This window comes from Gracilinanus agilis, chromosome 1 (assembly GCF_016433145.1).
Source record: "Gracilinanus agilis isolate LMUSP501 chromosome 1, AgileGrace, whole genome shotgun sequence".
NCBI lineage: Eukaryota > Metazoa > Chordata > Mammalia > Didelphimorphia > Didelphidae > Gracilinanus > Gracilinanus agilis.
In genome coordinates, this window is record NC_058130.1 from 527,127,580 (window position 1) to 527,146,941 (window position 19,362).

Here is a 19,362-nt window from a genome sequence, read left to right on the forward strand (position 1 = left end):
TTTCTCTCTCTCTCTCTCTCTCTCTCTCTCTCACACACACACACACACACACACACACACACACACACACACACACACACACACACACACCAGAACAGTCAGTATGAGAACACATTATTAGCCTGATAAAGACAAAATGTTATTGCTTGATAACCAGTAACTTGACTATATATCTGAAAGAAAACCTCCAGAGGTACACTACCTCACAGTATGTAGCTTCTGAGACATTACAATTTGCTTAAGAGGGAAGAAAAGAGAAATTCTATAGTTTTCTGAAAAGCCTCTAATTACTCCATAATTTTGCTTCTTACATAGTTTTCCTTAAGAATGAAAGCAAATTGTATATATAAGAAAAAAATTCATGGCTTTTGTTTGTTAATGTTTGCCACAAGCTCTGGGTCACATTTCTAGTAATCTATTCATTTTTTGCCCAGTTGTTTGTTTCTTCTTTCCAATCCCAAAAGATATTAACAGAAAAGTTATTCTCAATACATCCATTTGTAGTCTTTCCTCCAATACAATTCATACTAACAAAAGTAAATCATATTGGGGTTGCTTATGTTTCTCCTGTCATGAAACATTACTTTAAAACCAAACAACTAGTTATCCAGTTATGTGGAAGAATAAAATCTCCTTCAAGAGTCAACAGGAGAAAATTAAAGCATGTAACAAAAATATTCTTCTTTCAGAAGTGCGAAGGGGAAATTCCCTCTTAACAACTACAAATTCATTCCACTATTTCTAAAAGTCAAAACAGTTTATTTACCATGTAAAATCTAGATGATAAAGTACACACGTAAACCTGAAACAAGGAAAAAATACTTTACCAAATAAACAGATTTCTTCCTAAAAGGAAGAATTATTTCAAAATAATTGTGAACTTACGTGTCAAGTTTTAAAAACCTTTAAATTTAAAAAATCTCCAGTACAATTATTTGCTGTTTTATTCTATATTTTGTAACAAATGTCACATTTTGAACACACATATTCACACAAGTATCAGGGGAAAAACTTGGACCAAATTGAAAAATTGCCATATATACTAGGTTCAATATGTCTGGTAAAAATACAGGCATCTGGTCTATCATTAATTCTTTTGTGTTGTTGATTCCCAGTGTGTCTATTTCCAGCAACGGAACTTTGTAAAGGAAAAAATCACCTCAGAAAAGAACTGAGATTTGGGCATTTAATTGCAAGACATTAATTATGATATCTGTTACAAGTAGATCAAATAATAGGAGTCCCACATTTACCAAAATGGAACTATTTGCTTATTGTATGTTAATATCTAACATTAGATCTTATGAGAATTTTGTTACTATTCAGGAGATATTTCTGAGCAGCCATATACTTCTAACATGCTCATTATTTTAGAATATGTATCAATCACAATATTTATTTGAAAATACATTCATTTGACTTTTACACTAACACTAGTGTTTTTCCAATTAAACTGGATAATGAATCATATAATCCTTAAAACAATATGAAACTGTACCTTAATGGCCAAGAGAATATATATACTATGCTCAACCCCAAAATCAACCATATAGCTACAATCTGAGATCACCTTGAAAGTTACTGGTTACACAGACTAAGTTTCATCTCCTACCAAATTCATCCACAGACAATGTTAGTTAAGTCAATTACAGATGAGGGAAGAAATATACCCGTATACAATATTGCAAAATAAAGTGAGGAGTAAAAAAAAAAAAGGCCTCGAGACAACAATTACCACTACATTACGCTATATTTAAACCACACAGTCTGACTCCTGGGGTGGGGTGGGGTTGGGGCGGGGGTGGAATGGCGAGAGGAGAGTAATAAAGGTCTCTTCCTATAAGCCTTAGCTAGAATCAGACATTGGAGATACATAATGGCTCCTTCAACCACAAAATATCTACACTTTATATAAATGTTCTGTATACACATAAGGTTAACTATTTAAAAGCTCAAAATTAACTGAGGTTACTAAGTGAAATCATTTTTACAAAATTCCATAACATATTTGGGGTGTGTGTTCAGATTTTTGGGGGTTTTCGTCCATTTATGACAAAAACTAAACTTTGCGGACATTTAATTTATGTAGTTGAACCAGAGAAAGGCTAAGTCCCACGAGACACACACTGTACAGAAATATCCTTTCAAAGAGAGAATGAGTTTCACAGCTTTCCTTTAAAAGAAAAAAACAAACGCACCAAACCAAATGATTGTGCTGCTGCTGCAGCTACAAACACATCTACTATAGACACATTCTTTCAATAATCAAAACACAAGACCGTAAAGGTTACAGAGACCAAAAAAAAAAAAAAAAAAAAAAAAAACACCAACCTCCGGCAGCAAAAACCTAACTATAAAACACACCTATGTGGATCGTCTTTAAAACTACCCACTGAAACTGACCCTGACCCAACTTCTCGGGACACACACACTGTACACACGTGCACAAAATGTACATAAAGGCATGGAACAGAAGCACAATGTCCCTAAACACACATATACTGTACACCTCCACATAAAGTATGCAGACATGATAACACAGGACACGGTACACATGCACGCAATGTCCCCACACGCATGCACACACTGTACACATACCGGACACACGGCACGCAAGTGTCTGTGTCGGTACTACACACACCACATGCATGCATGTCCGATGTATGGACACGCAGCCTGTACATACATACGTACAACACAGACTGTGCACACGGAGAGAGTTATTGATGAAATTCCAGGGGGTGGAGGGGAGGGAGAGGGAGTGGTAATTGCCACACAAAGGTCTGGCGAGCGGCAGAGGGGAAGTGGAGAGGGACTGAGTAATAAGCGAGTACATACAGTCACCAAAGCATAGGAAACAAACCCCTGGCAGAGCCGGGGGCGCAGAGAAGTGTCCCGGGCCGGACCGCGGGGGTGGTGGTGGGGGGGTGACGGTGGCTGGCACTGGGAAGGGGGGAACTCCCGTGAGATCAACCATTGGCCCCTCCACGCGCGCGCAAGCACACTCACACTCACATACACACTCGCTTACACACTCACACTCACCACCGCCCCCCTCCCCAGCGATCTCGATCCCGGAGAATAACAAAGACCACCACCCCCCACCCCACCCCCGCTACAAGGCTGAGACTGAGGCAGAGGCTGTGGCTGAGTCTGGGGCCGGAGCCCGGGGCCGGCGGGACCCTGCGGGCAGGGGGCTGTACGTACCAGGCGGGCAGCTTCGGCCCAGGTGCGGTCCTTCTTCTTCCTCTTGTCTTTCATGTTTGCATCTCATTGATGGTTCTGATTGTGACGTGGGGGATTCCACGGGGTGCTGGGGCTCGAGCGCGGAGACAATGACCCAGTGACCCGGTGACCCGCACACGCACACCACACACACACAGACACACACACACAGACACACCACACGCACGCACGCACACACACTGCGGGGGGGAGGGGACCGGGGAGGGGGAAGGAAGGGGCAGAGCGTGAGCGGGCGGGAGGCGCGTGAGTGAGTGAGTGAGCGAGTGAGCGAGTGAGCGGAGGGGCCAGGAGGGCGGGGGCGGCGGCGCTGGCGCCTGGGCTGGGCTGGCTCGCACTGGGGTCTCGCGCACCGCGGCCGCAGCGGCAGCAGCACCAGCAGCGGCGGCGGCTGTGACAGCTCCTAGGATGCTCGCTCTGCTCACAACAATACACTCTGACGTCACGGGGAATGGCGACCGAACATAACACACACTCGCACACACGCTCACGCGCGCAGGCATATACACTCGCTCATTCACTCCCTCAAGCGCACATGCCCACAGACAGCCGTGCGTACCGCACGAATCGGGCAAAAAGACTAGACGAGCGCCCCCACCCCCAGGTCCTCGCGAGACCCTTATTCACCAACTTCCCACCCTAAACAATCCCCCTACCTCAAAAAAAGAAAAAAAATCACGGACGACTACGGGTCCCAGCAGGCCGTGCGCCCCTCAGCTCACCGACAGCCCCCCACGGAGGACCCCTCCAAAGTGCCCCGTCCTGTACTTACACAAACACATATCCATAAACGCACACATTGCATTGAAAACTATCCCTAAAAGAATAAATAAATAAAAATAAAAGTCTGTGGCCGTTTTGTGGACTGTAAGAAGTGGTTTCTTAGGAAAGAGGAATATGAAAAGTTGATCAACATGAACAATGCAAAGAAAAATTACCCTAGTCTATTTTAATGCAGTATGACACTACAGTCCAAGACAGTCTTGGAACATAATTTACTACTTTCTGAACTTATTTGAAAAGGACAATAAAATATGTTCATAATACTATAAACCACTTTTAAAGGCTAAACTATGTTATATCTACTTTTCAGATTGATTTTTTTCTCCACAGAGCGAATGTTCTTATGTCTTTTTGGTTGAACTGGGCGAGACATTTGAAGATCTCAAAGTTTATTTTAAATCTTTCATCTTTATGGCACATGTGTGATTTGAAGCAATGGTAAAATTCATGATAATAATAATAGTAGATATTCTGTGTATTACAAGAGACTACCAGGGTACCAATTTTTATTTCTGAAATATTTAACTTTGTTTTATAGAAATTATAGAGATACTGGTTTTTAAATGATTTTAAACTCCTCGAGGAGAATGGAGGGCTAGATAAAAATGACGAATCAAATAGCAATATTCCAGTATTAAGAGTGGAATATGGCTGTGTGACCCTGGGCAAGTCACTTGATCCGCATTGCCTACCCTTACCACTCTTCTGCCTTGAATACTAAGTATTGGCTCCAAGAGAGAAGGTAAGGGTTAAAAAAAATTTTTTTTTAAAGAGTGGGATCTGCTTCAAAAAATCATGAGAAGGCAGAAAAAAAGATATCCAGAAACAATTTCTGAAAAATCTAGATAATATTAAAAAACTGGAAAAATTGGAGAAATTCTTTTCTTGAACTTTAAAGCTAAGGTAAAAAGGGGATGAAACAGGCTCTCTGGAAGGTAGCAGAGAAAGAATTTTTGATCAGAACTTAATTGTGGAGCATGCTAGTGAAAAGAGAGAAGAGGTGAAAGTTCAAAGTTTTGAGGGATGGAGGAAGGGAATTAGGATAAATCCTGGTGATTCTCAAAAAAGAGACTGTCATTTGCTGAGTGGTATGAAGGAGGAGTAAGGTCAAAAGCTTGAGACCTGTAGAAATGGTTTGGAGCATACACTGAAGAATACTATTGAGGTAAAGGATCCCCTGAGTCAGTTGTTAAGGAGCAGAGGGTCCCCCAGGAAGCTAAGGTGACTGACAAAATCCACTGACTTAAGGAATCATCCTTCACAGAAAATTAATAAAAGTGGTTTAGTAAGGGCTCAGCTGAGGTTAGGTACCATGAATTTATAATGATCCCAATTAGCATGATTCATCACATTATGCAGTAATACTCAAAAACCTGGGAATAGAACAAGGAGAGATGATGTTTTTTTTTTTTTTTTTTTTTTTTTTTAATGTTCTTCTAAGCCACACTCAAGGCTGAACCAAGTATGATACCTGTTATGGTCTGGACCTGGAAATCTAGTATTGCCCAGGCTGAAATCTTCTAAACTGGAGTGTAAGGTAAGACTGCAGCTAGTAGAGTCCTACTTTAGAACAGTCAAGAATTATCAAATTGTTCTTGCAAAGTCAGTCATTTAATTTCCAAGGATTAAGTAGGTAGCTAAAGGACTAGAATCTAGATCTAATAGCATATAGATCAGAAGCAAAGGTACTGCAGAAGGTATAGGGACTAAATTGGCCAGCACCCTAACCACATCCAGCAATGCATTGTTTTGACTGGGTTATTTGATAAAGATCATGTTCAAGCAAAGGCTTCTGAGTGGTCTCTGTGAATTTTTCCTTATTCCCCATCCTCATAATATGGGATTCCAACAGAAACTATCTAAGTCTTTTATCAGGGAGCTCACTCAGAGAATCCAGGGCGTATCATTCCAGAGACAGCACACATGACACAAGAAGACACCAAAGGTACATGTGGTACCCCCAAGGTACCCCAAGAAGTCCAGCTCCAGGATACTCTCTAAAAGGTGTAGATTTTAAAATTAATATTCAATAACTTCAAAGTATAATATTTATAGAGATTTATAAAATCCACAAAGGGATATCCAACGTTGTATGAGGTAATATTATTCATAATCATCTGTTATCTAGAGCTAAAAGATTTAAAAATGTTTATATTCTAAACAAGTGTTGCCTTTGGCTTTTTATCTTCCATTTTATAAGTAGTTCAAGTATTTTCTAACAAAGGCAGTTTTTATGTACTTTTCCCCCCCAGGTCTTAGAAATTGATTTACATCAGTTAAATTTCAGTCCAAAATTACTATTTTTGATGATGACACCCTTTTCTCCATTTATTGCCTGTTTTTTATGTTTGTCAATTCCTCATGCTCTAAACTATTCTGTGAACATGAGGAATTGACAAACATAAATCAATTGCTAAGATCTGGAAAACAAAAGTACATAAAAACTGCCTTTGTTAGAACATACTTGAATTACTTATCAAATGGAAGATAAAAAGCCAAAGGCAACACTTGTTTAGAATATAAACATTTTTAAATCTTTTAGGTCTAGATAAAAGGCAAGCTATAGCCTGTGGGCCAGATGCAGCCCCCTGAAGTGTTCTATCTGGCTGGCTGACATTATTCCTAACCTGATGAATACAATGAGTAGGATACAATACAATGAAACTTTGAAAGTTGCCTTAGAAACAGACTGACAGATGAGCATTTGGTTTTCTCTTTTACAAAACAAGAGGATTGTACTAGATAGCCCCAGTACTGCCTTCAGGGTCTATGGCTAGGATATTAAAAATATATGATTCAATCAGAATGGATGACTTCTGCCTATTCCTTGGATTTTCCATCTTTCATTCAGCCTTACTCACATGAGAAGCATAGAGTTAGCCACATAGATAAGAACATAATTATGCCACAGGGTAGACATCTTTCTCATTGGCTTCTATGTCTCTATCATCTCCTTTCCAGTCCCTCTTGAGCTTTTTTCCAGTGTTTTCACTTCATGAACACTGGTAAAGGCTTTGTCAATGGATGTGATTTGAAACACAGAGCCCATACTCATCAACTTGTGTCATAAATATAATCCATGTCACTTTAGAATGACTCTCACATTAGCAATGAGTCATTTCCTATCTAACATAAAGATCATCTTAAATTTTTTGTGAAGTTATTTAGGGTTTGTCATGTCTAACATTTTTCAATTCTTTTCTTGAAAAAAAGTATTCAAGAAGAGGGCAGAACAGAGATGTCAGAGTAAAGGCAGGGAATCACCTCAGTTCTTCTAAATTGCCCTACAATGTTAAAATAACACCTCAAAACAAATTCTGAAGTGGCAGAAACAAAAAGATGAAGTGAAGCAATTTTCCATCCAAAAACACCTTAGAAAGTCAGCAAGAAAGGTCTGGAGAGGGAGTGGAGCTCAGTTCAACAAAGGCTGGCCCTAGCAAGCTAGCAACCGGCCTTGAGGATGACGAATCAGTTGTTTAGGCTTCTGGAATTCTCAGTCCACAAGTGGTAAAGAGGTCAAAAAACTGGTCAGAAGAAGATAATAATAGACCTTTTGTCGGACTGAAAGAAATATTCTACTGCATGACCCATATAAGGTTCCAGGTTGCAGTTGTAAGATAAGGAAGAATACTAGTAGAAGCAAGAACCCTGGACAAAGTTTCATGGTGGAAAAGAGTGTTCGTGTTCATTAATAGACAAGGTCATAGATCAAGAGAGCAGAGACCACACTTCTTCTTAAATTATACCACCTCAAGAAAACTGAAAACTTATGGACTCCCAGAATTATCTCTAAAAATAGCAGCACAAAACCCCTGAAATTTAGGACAATGTCCCTCTCCATGTTGAGAGCAGAGTCCAACTTTTACACAAAGTTAAAAGTCAAGAAATCACCTGGAAAAATGAGCAAATATCAAAATAGAATCTGTCCATAGAAATTCATTATCATAACATGGAAGATCAAAACACAAACTCAGAAGATGACAATGTCAAAACAGTTCAATGCAAAGCTCCATAGGAAAATGTGATTGTTCTCAGGCCCCAAAAAAGAATTCCTGAAAGAACTCAAAAAGGATGTTAAAAATAAAATAATAGAGGGAGAGGCAAAAATCATGAAAAATGAGGCAACAGCTTGGTAAAGGAGGTACAAAAAATATTGAAGAAAATAATCCTTTGAAAACAATAAGCCAAATAGAAAAGAGGACATCTACTGAAGGGAAAAAAAATTCTTAAAAAGGGGAACTGGACAAGTGAAAAAGAAGATACAAAAGCTCACTCAAAAAATAATTCCATAAAAATTAAAATTGGGCAATAGGAATTAATGCCCACAAGATATTAAGAAATAATAAAACAAAATCTAAAGAATAAAAGAAGAGAAGAAAATGTGAAATATCTCATTGAAAAAACAACTAACTTGGAAAATAGATCCAGGAGAGATAATTTAAGGTTGGTAAGACTACCTGAAAGCCATGATCGAAAACAAGAGTCTAAACATCTTTCAAGAAAGTATGAAGGAGGGGCATCTGGGTAGCTCAGTGGATTGAGAGCCAGACGTAGAGACGGGAGGTCCTAGGTTCAAATCTGGCCTCAGACACTTCCCAGCTGTGTGACCCTGGGCAAGTCACTTCACCCCCATTGCCTACCCTAACCACTCTTCTGCCTTGGAGACAATACACAGTATTGACTCCAAGATGGAAGGTAAGGGCTTAAAAAAAAGTATGAAGGAAAAATGCCCCAACATCTTAGAACCAGAGGGTAAAATAGAGTTTGAAACAATCCACTGATCACCTCATGAAAAAGATCCCAAAATGAGAATTCCAAAGAATAGTATAGCCAAATTCCAGAGCTCTCAAATCAAGAAGAAAATATTATTAGCATCCAGATTCAAATATCATGGAGCCACAGTCAGGATAACATAAGATTTAGCAGATTCTACATTACAAGATGGGAAGACCTGGAAATATGATATTCAGGGGAGCAAAGGAGGAAGAATGAGTTACCCAGAAAAGATGAGTGTAGTCTTTCAGGGGAAAAATGGGTATTCAAAGGAAAAGGGGTTTTCAAGAATTCCTGATGAGAAGACCAGAGCTGAATAGAAAAATTGGCTTTCACATAGAAGATCCTAGAGAAGCATTATTACTACATGGGAAGATGACATTTGCAATTTCTAAGAACTTTGTCATTATTAGGGCAATAGAAGGAATGGAAATAGAGGGAAGGCATGGATGTGAGTTGACAATGATGCAATAATATAAAAAAATAAAATTAAGGATGAAAAAGAGAGATGCTCAGATAGAATGGGGAAGGGAGAGGTTACATTATCTTACATAAAAGAGGTATATAAAAGCTTCATATTGGAGAGGAAGATGGGAGTGACAGGCAAAACTTGTAGTTTATTTTCACTGGAAAAGGCTCAAAAAAGTAAAACTATACACATTGTTGGGGACAAAAATATATCATACTTTACCCAATAGCATGAAGGAGAGAGATTTAAGAAGGTCAATAGAATATTCTCTAATAGAAGAGACTGCAAATTTGGGGAGGTTGTGGTCAGAAGGAAAACACATTTGAAGAGGGACAGGATGAAAGGAGAGAGAGGGAAGGATAAACAAACAGGGATGAGGAGAGCAGGGTGCAGGAAAATCACAGTAATCATAACTGAATGTAAATGGGATGAACTCACCCCAAAATGGAAGAGGATAGCCAATCAAATTACATAATTAAGGCATAAAAGTCAATACTGTAAGCAAGTTAGGGGAACATGGAATAGGCTACCTGTCAGATTTGTGAATAAGGTAAGAATTTATGACCAAATAAGATATGGAGAATGCTATAAGATATAAAATGAATAATTTTGATAATAAGTTTAAAAGGGGATCAATAACATATAAAACCCAGTGGAATTGCATGTTGGCTATGGGAAGGGAAAGGAGGAGGGAGGGAAAGAATTTGAATCATGTAACCATGGAAAACTTTTCATAATTAATTGATAAAATAAAAAAAATAATTAAAAAATTAAATGAATGGATTGGGAAAAAAAAGTTTAAAAGGGTTTGTACAAGACCAATGCAACCAAAATTAGAAGGAAAAAGATAAATGGGAAATTTTTCTCTGATAAAGGCCTCATTTTTCAAATATATTAAGAACAAAGTCAAACTGATAAGGATGAGTCATTCCTCAGTTGATAAATGGTAAAAAAAATATGAACAGGCAGTTTACAAATGAAATCAAAACTATCTATTATCATATGAAAAAATACTCTGTCACTATTAGAGACATGAAAATAAAAACAACTTTGAAGTACTGCCTCACAATTTCAGATTAGCTAATCCGATAGAAAAGGAGAAATATTGGAGAGGATGTGGGAAAAGTGGCACCCTAATGCACTGTTGGTAGAGTTGTGAATTGACCTTACCAGTCTGGAGGGCAATTTGATACTCTGCCAAAAATCTGTAAAACTTGCATAACCTTTGACCCAGCAATACCACTACTAGGTCTGTATCCCAAAGACATCAAAGAAAAAGGAAAGAGACCTTTATGTATAAAAAATATAGCAGTTCTTTTTGTGGTGGCAAAGAATTGGAAATTGAGGGACTGTCCGTCAATTGAGGAATTCCTTAACACATCATGTTATATGATTTTTGTTTTTTTTCTTTTTAATGCCTTGTCTTCCCTTTTGGAGTTTTGGTTCCAAAACAAAAGAGTGGTAAGGGCTAGGCAATGAAGGTTAAGTGACTTGTCCAGAGTCACACAGCTAGGAAGTGTCTGATGTTAGATTTGAACCCAGGACTTTCTATCTCTGGACCTGGTTTTCAATCTCCTGAGTCACCTAGAGCTGCCACCATGGTATGTGATTTTTATGGAATATTATGGTGCTATAAGAAATGATGTCTAGGACACTTTCGGAAAAATATGAAAAGACTTACATGAACTGATGGAAAAGTGAAGTAAACAGAACCAGGAGAACATCGTACATATATAGTACCAGCAATCTTATATGATGACCAACTGTGAATCACTTAGCTATCAGTAGTATAATGATCTAAGATAATTCTGAAGGATGGATGAATGATGAAAAATACTAACAACCTCCAGAGAAAGAACTGATAGAAAAAATTTTGGACTGATAGGATCTGGATGCAAATTGAATCATACTTTTTTAACTTTATTTTTTTCCCTTATGTTTTCTTTTGCAAAATGACAACTGTGGAAGCATGCTTTGCATGGTTGTACATATATAACCTATATCAAATTACTTCCCTTCTCAATCAGGAGGGAATGGGAGGGAAAGGAAAATAATTTAGAACTCAAAAATTTTAAAGAAGTGTAAAAAATATTTTTATATGTAATTGAGAATTTTTTAAAAAAGAAATGAGACAATACCACTAAAAAAGTATTCATGATATATTATTTGACTTCTGGGTTAAGGGCAGCAGAGTAGAAGCAGCATGCTTAACCTCTCCTAACCCACACATATAGGACTCCTCAAGAGGACATAAAAAACAAATCCAGATGAATGAAGGGACCCCACAACAGGGCACAGCATTGAAGGTATGTGGGATCTGGGCATTTCCATGCTATAAGGGGGTGAAATAGCTCTCATTAAAATGTGAGCTGAGCACCCCCCCATGCCCTACACACACACACACACACACACACACACACACACACACACACACACACACACCACCTACAGTGCCAAAGCTAGTGCACAAGAGTTAGAGCAAGTTTGGGGCATTCATTAAGTTTTTGGAAGCTACCTGGGATCACCAGAGCCTGCTCCAGAGAGCAGCAAGACTTAAGACCCCAAGAGGCTAAAGAATGCGTGAACTTTGAACACAGACTTTGAGTACAAGTGAGGACCTTGGGTGGGGACCCAGTGTGGAAGGGTGACAGACTGTGGAAGCAGTGCCCTGAGACTGTTAAAGGAGCCTCGGGCAAAGGAGCAAGCAAGGGGACCACCAGGATGCTTGACCCTGAGAACAGCTAGACTTGAGACACTAGGAGCCTACAGAGCTCAGACCAACCATGAGCACAAGTTTAAGCTGAGAGGGTCTCACAACGCAGTGACTCAGGCAAAAACTACTCCACAGCTCAATAGGAAGATCCTGTCTGCCTCACTGAGACTTCTGACTGAGAAAGAAAAATATCATAATAATAATGGCAAGCCATGTACAAGAACCTCTAAAGAGAAAGATCAAGAAGAAATCTTTAACACTCAACAATTTTTACACAGAAAAAATCCAGACAACAGAGCAAACAGCAGAGGAGAACAAACAAGTAATCACATCCAAACCTTCTCCGCAAAATGAAAATTGGTCACAAGCTCTTGAAGAGTTCAAGTCTGAGATCATGAGAAAGATGGAAGAGATTTGGTAAGAAAAGTGGGAAACAGCTCAAAAGGAAACTAACAGGTTAAAAGAAAGAAACTCCCAATTGGAGAAAGATGCCCCAAAATCAAACAAAATGATAAGCAAATTGGAGGAAACCATGAAAAACAGAATAGACTAAATTGAAAAGGAAAATCAAAAGTTTATAGTAGAAAACCAGTCTCTAAAGACCAGAGTTCGGCAAGTAGAAGCCAATTATCTCTCAAGGCAGCAAGAACAAATAAAGCAAAGTCAAAAGACTGATAAAATAGAAGGAAATATGAAATATCTCACTGAGAAACTGACAGACCAAGAAAACAGGCCAAGAAGAGACAATTTGAGAATCATCGGATTTCCTGAAAAAGCAGAAATCAATAGAAATTTGGAATCCATACTACAATAAATTATCCAACAAAACTGCCCTGATGTTCTTCAACAAGAGGGCAAAATAGACATTGAAAGGATCCATAGATCACCTTCTACACTAAACCCTCAAAAGACAACCCCCAGGAATATAATAGCCAAATTCAAGAGCTTCCAAATAAAAGGAAAACTTTTAAAAGAAGCCAGAATGAGACAATTCAGATATCAAGGAGCACCAATCAGGATCACACAAGATCTGGCAGCCTCCACACTAAAGGACCGCAAGGCTTGGAATATGATATTCAGAAAGAGAACTGGGTCTACAACCAAGGATCACCTACCCATTAAAACTGACTATTTACTTCCAGGGGAAAGTATGGGTATTAAACAAGATAGAAGATTTCCAAGTATTTGCACAGAAAAGACCAGGACTAAATGGAAATTTTGATATCCAACCACAAAAACCAAGAGAAACACGAAAAAGTAAATAAGAAACAGAGGGAAAAGAAAGAAAAATCTTATTTTTAAATTTGCCTCTTTAAGGGATTCAATAAGATCAAATTATTTGTATTCCTATATGGAGAAATGTTATGTGTAATTTTCAAAAACTATATTCACTATTATAGTAATTAGAAGAATTATTCATAGGGAGAGGTTGGAGTAATGATCTTAGATGATACAGGGGAAAAAAAGAGGGGGGTGAATAGTAGATGGCACCAAGAGAAACTTGAATGAATAAGAAAAATAGTATATTCTATACCACACAAAGAGGGCAAGGGAAGGGGAGGGGATGAATACTATTATAAGAAGGAGAGGAAGAGAGCATTAATAGGTAATATTTAAACCTTACTCTCAGCGGAATTAACCCTGAGAGGGAAGAGTACATATATCCATTGGGATATAGAATTCTATCTAACCCTACTGAGAAAGTCAGAAGGTATAAACCAAGGGGAGCAGAGGAGTGGGGAGGTTAAAAAAGGGAGGGGAGGAGAGAATTCATTAGGCCTTAAAAATAAAAAGAGGGGAATAATAAGGGAAGGGGTTAAAAAAACTGTGATTCTTAAAGAAACCCTCTTTCCCCTTTATTACCTTTCTGTCACCATTATTGCAGAAATGAAAGAGATGACTTCCAGATAAGCTGGCTATCTAAATGGAGGCAGATCTTCAAAGCTCCCATATTAATATTTTAGCAAAAACTTGATGATCTCATCAGAGTACATAGTTGTTAAGAAATCCAGTGATAAGGAGCAGCTACATGACTTAGTGGGTTGAGATCCAGGCCTAGAAATTGGGAGGTTCTAGTTTCAAATTAAGCCTAAGACACTTCCTAGTGTTTGACCCTGGGTAAATCACTTAACACCCATTGCCTACCCCTTACTGTTCTTCTACTTTGGAACCAATACACAGTACACAGTATTGATTCTAAGAATGAAGGTAAGGTTTTTTTTTTTAATCCAATAACATGCAAGAATTTCTGCTCTAGAACTGCACAAAATATTGACCAAAAGTCCATGGGAACTACCATCAAAATTATCAGGATTCTGTGGAAGCAAGTGAAATCCCACTAACAGGCCAAATAAATTTTGCAAGTCTGTGTCCAGAGGCAGAAAGAGTGAAATCACTCTTCTTCTCCCAAGAAAGACCCAAGGAGCCAGAAAGACCCAGGGTAGAGCATTTGGAAGCCCTGGCAAGCAGTAGCTACCAGAGTAGCCCAGTAGACATCTTACAAAAAAATCTTGGTATCCTGAGGTCTCCAACACTCTGTTCTGAAATACTATAGAGAGCCTTAAAGATCTACAACTATCATGTTGAGTGGGATACCTAATCTCAGGAAGGGGAAGCCATCACCCCACCCAAAACTTGGGTCTTATGGAAGAAAGCCCTAATTCAGGCACTAAGACTAAAAAGATAAGTAAATCAAAGAAAACACCAACTAATTTGTAAATAATTTTTAAAGATCTAGCTATTCTGTCTCCCTCTCCTAAAATAAAAGGATTGAGTACTATTATATTATAGTTATATATTATATAACTATAAGCAGAGACAAGAAGGAAAAAATAGATTTTGCACAAGGACTACATGAATACCTAGAAAAAAATAAAAGAGAAGGAGAAAATGAGGTAAAACTGTGGAAGAAATACTTGAAAGGGGAAAAGCTTAGATGAAAAACTGGTAAACCTCATCCAAGTAACAGATGCTCTGAAAACCAGAATTGAACAAATAGAAATCAATGACTCCATGAGACAGCAAGAAATATTAGAACAAATATATCAAATGACTGAAAAAATGGAAGGAAATGTAATATTTAACATAAAAAACAATTGAACTGGAAGATAAGTCAAAGAAAATTAATTTAAGAATTACTGAACTCTATGAAAACCACAATAAAAATAAAACCTGCACACCATATGTCAAGAAAGTATAAATAAAAGACAAACATTCAGCTCTATTCAAACCAGAGGGCAAAGTAAAGATACAAAGAATCCATCAATCACCTCCTGGGTAGTGGAGAGGTGACAGAGGGGGGACGGGTATGAAAAGTACTATGAATGTCATAGCCAAAATCCACAGTTCAAACATCAAAGAAAAAAGTACAAGGCTCCAGAAAGAAGCAATTTAAGCATAACAGAACCACAGCAGTATCATACAAAACCTATCAGCTTCTACAATAAAGAAGAGATCTTAGAATACAATATTCAAAAGGCAAAAGATATAGACTTGCAACCAAGAATACCTTTCCCTGCAAAGTTGAATATAATCCTAGGGAAAATGGAGCTTTACTGGAATTGAGAACTTTCAGACATTTCTGATGAATCCAGAGTTGAGTAGAATCTTTGAAAAACAAATATAAAAGTCAAAAGAAATATATAAAAGTAAATTGATTCAGCAATTGAAAGAGAATGTATAGTTTTGAAGTGTTACAATTCTACTTGAGAAAGAAGAATCAAGTGTCCTTTCAGAACCTGAATGTCTTTGAAAGATATTAAGGGAGTTAAATAGGAAAATCAGAGGTCCCAGGAATAGATTGCTTCTATTTTACAAGATATTCATGGAGAAAGAGTGAGAAGGGTGAAAAGAATACACTAGTTTAGAAAGGAGGGAAAAGAAGATAAAACTTGCTATTTTTCATAATTGGAGTGCATGTAAGGAAGATGAAGAGGGGAATGGACATTAAACTGGTTGAGCAAACAGTTTGGTGTAGAAACAGATCATACTCGACAAGAAACAAGCAGGGATAAGGAGGAAAGGGATTAAGAGAGAAGACAAAACTAGGTAAGCAATAGTTAACTATCAAAATAAATTTCTTGATCCTGAAAAGGGCATTAAATGGAAGGTAGAGGGAAAGGAAAAATCAGTTCCAGAATCTAAGGGAGGTGCTTATCAATAGAAGAATGGATAAACAAATTGTGGTGTGTAGATAAATGTAGATGTGTGTATGTGTGTATTTATATAATATAATAATATTCACCTAGAAATATGAATAATATTATGTGCCAAAAGAAACAACTGAAGAGAATTTTGAGCTGACTCAGAATGAAGTATGCAGAAGGATGAAAACATTTTAAGCAAGTATAATAAGATAGTAAAGAAAAATAACTGAAAAACTTAAGAACTCTGATAAATGCAATGGCCACTCAATATCTGCAGAGGACCTCTGTTGAAGCATGCTACCCATTCCCTGACAGTGATATGAAAAAGAGACATATGCTTTTGTGCAAAGCCATCATGTGGATTCATTTTACTTTACTATGCTTATTTGATAAAAGGGTTTTTTTCTTTTAGTTTTTAATTAGGGAAGATTTTGAATGAGAGGTTTTAGACATTAATTATTAATTTTATTTTTATATAATGTGAGCTAATAAATTTAATTTTATAGGTTACTTTATGAATGATTTTGGTTTGTAGCAATTTTTAAAACTAAAAAATGGGTGTCCCAAATAAACTTTGGAAATCATTGCTTTAGAGAATAATGTTTTTTGATGATGTGAGTCATCCAATTATAAGTAATTTAGAGGAAAGTAGAAAGCAGGTCAGGCTGAACATAAAAACACTCATGCATTGGTAGGATATAGAATGCAGAGAATTAAGCAAACACAATGGGGTTCTGAGACTGATTTTTTGGTGCAAGAACAATAATACATATTTACTAGGACTATGTAAGTAATAATAATATAGAAAGAAAATCTAGAAGATGTAAAGAACAAAAACTTTAGGAAGTGTATGCAAAAGCAAAATATACTATTTTATTTGTTTTACTGATGTCTTTTGTTCTTATATCATATTTATTTCTGTGTAAGCCTCCTCCCCTTCTCTTATTCTGTAAAACAAAAAGGTGGGTAATAATAAACAAAGCATCTACCATATTTGACAGGTTATGTCATATTTCATACCCATAGTCCCATACTTCTCTAAATTGTGCAATTCATCACTGTAGTCTGCAAAATTTTAACTTTCACTGAATACCTAGCAAGAAACGACCTGGTGGCTAGAATCATACATCAGAAACTCACTATCTTTATGAGATGACAGATGACAAAATTCTTATATTACAAATAAAGTTTTGAAAATATCCTTGAGAACTCTACCAAAATTCTAAAATCAAGTTCTAGAAATGTAGCATTATCATAAATCTTATTTTTGCCAAATTTAGTTCTGATCTATAAGAACAGTGGTTTTTAAATAGATAAGTTATATAGAATGAAAAGTTTCTAAAATACAGAAACCTAGGGGAAGAAATCCAAATCACATTGGAAGAGGATAAGGTATATGTCATCCTTGTCATCCTAGCTGCTATCAAAATTATACTAAGGATGTTTTCAGTGAGCCTTCAGTAGATGAGTTTATTTCAGTAGATGATAAAATTATGTAATTTTATCCAGCTACCAAAAAAGTTATTTTATATACTCATGCAATGGAATGCAGAATATTAAGTATAAAATAACAATAGCAGAATGGCAATCTGACCAAGGTTTGTTTTTATCTAAACTTCACCAAATAAGAAAAGAATAATTTTTCTATGATAATAATAATAACGGGTTCCTTAAAATCCAATCCATCATCCTTGGAAATATAGAGAGGATGAAGGAAAGGCAGTAGATATAGCAAAGTAAGGGAGCACCAACTACAGTGATATACAGCAGATAGTGTCTCAGTACTGAATCGATAGCTGTGAATGCCTAACAGGAACCCTGGGACACTGGCCAACTGGGCTCAGGAAATATCTCTGAGTGGGTTAGAATCCCAGTCAATGTGATGCAGGTGCCTCAGGAGTCTAAAACAAGCAAACAAACAAACAAACAAACAAAAACCTGATAGGATAGCAGAGGATTGCAATTGACCCAATTTGAAGTGATGATTAACTTAACTGAGTGGACAGTAGATTAAGTGAAATTTCTTCATATTCTGGTATGAAAAGTCAAAACAAAATGAAATAAAAAATAACAACATCCAACCTGCTGTTAATGTTTTAGTGCAGAGGACATAGGACCATTAAAGCAAGCAAATTCTAAATATGTGTGAAATGGAAAGAAGACATGAATGCCTTTGTTATATACTTCTACTTAGTCCTAACAAAACTGAAAACTAATCTTATCAGTTACCGGCAAGGATCTCAGATTGCTTTGTGTCAATGGTATCTTTAGTTCCAAATAACATCATAATATACTGCAAATCAAGGAAGAACAATCATAAGGAATTATTTCATTCTTAAAGTCAAATTAGGCAAACTAATAATGGAAATTAAGTAGATATCCAAAGCTGTAGAAGTAAAGAACTGGAAGACCCTAGAAACATACGATTAACATGAGCTCCTAAAGTTCCATCTGATAATGAACTAGATAGGGAAAATAATGCCAGTATTTTAAATGATTTTGAAAATGAGACAGCCATACTAAAATAGACTTTAAAAAACTCCCTAATCCTTTGGGAGTTTGATAACATGAATTCACCTAAAAGATCAACAATATATAAAAGGGAGTCATTTTTAAAATGTAATAACAGTACTTGACAGAGACTGTTAGTTATTGAATAGTGATAAGAAATTATAAGGTTGCAGGTATGACTGTGATTGTGGGTTGACTATGTGTGATAGAGAGTTGAAAGTCATCAGAGTTGAAAAAAGCAGAAAAAAATAAGGCCACATTGTTAAGAAATATCTAGATCAGTTTTGGGCAAACTATGGCATGCGTGAGGGCCAGATGCAGCCCCCTGAAATGTTCTAGCTGGCCAGGTGACATTATTCCTAATATGACAAATACAATGAGTAGGATACAAAGCAATGAAACTTTGAAAGAGTTGCCTTAGAAATAGACTGACAGATGAGCATTTCCTTTCCTTTGGCCCCCTCTTTAAAAAGTTTGCCCATCACTGATCTATATGAATCTTCAAGGAAATGAGATGAGAGGAAAACAGTCAGTGAGATGGTGTCCAGGGTGGAAAGAAAGCAGTTTAAGTGAATAGTATGAATTTCAAGTGAAGAGGAGATGTTGAGTGATGATGACAGAGCAAAGATGCAAAAATGGTAATGGACGGGGGCAGCTGGGTAGCTCAGTGGAGTGAGAGTCAGGCCTAGAGACAGGAGGTCCAGGTTCAAATCCGGTCTCAGACA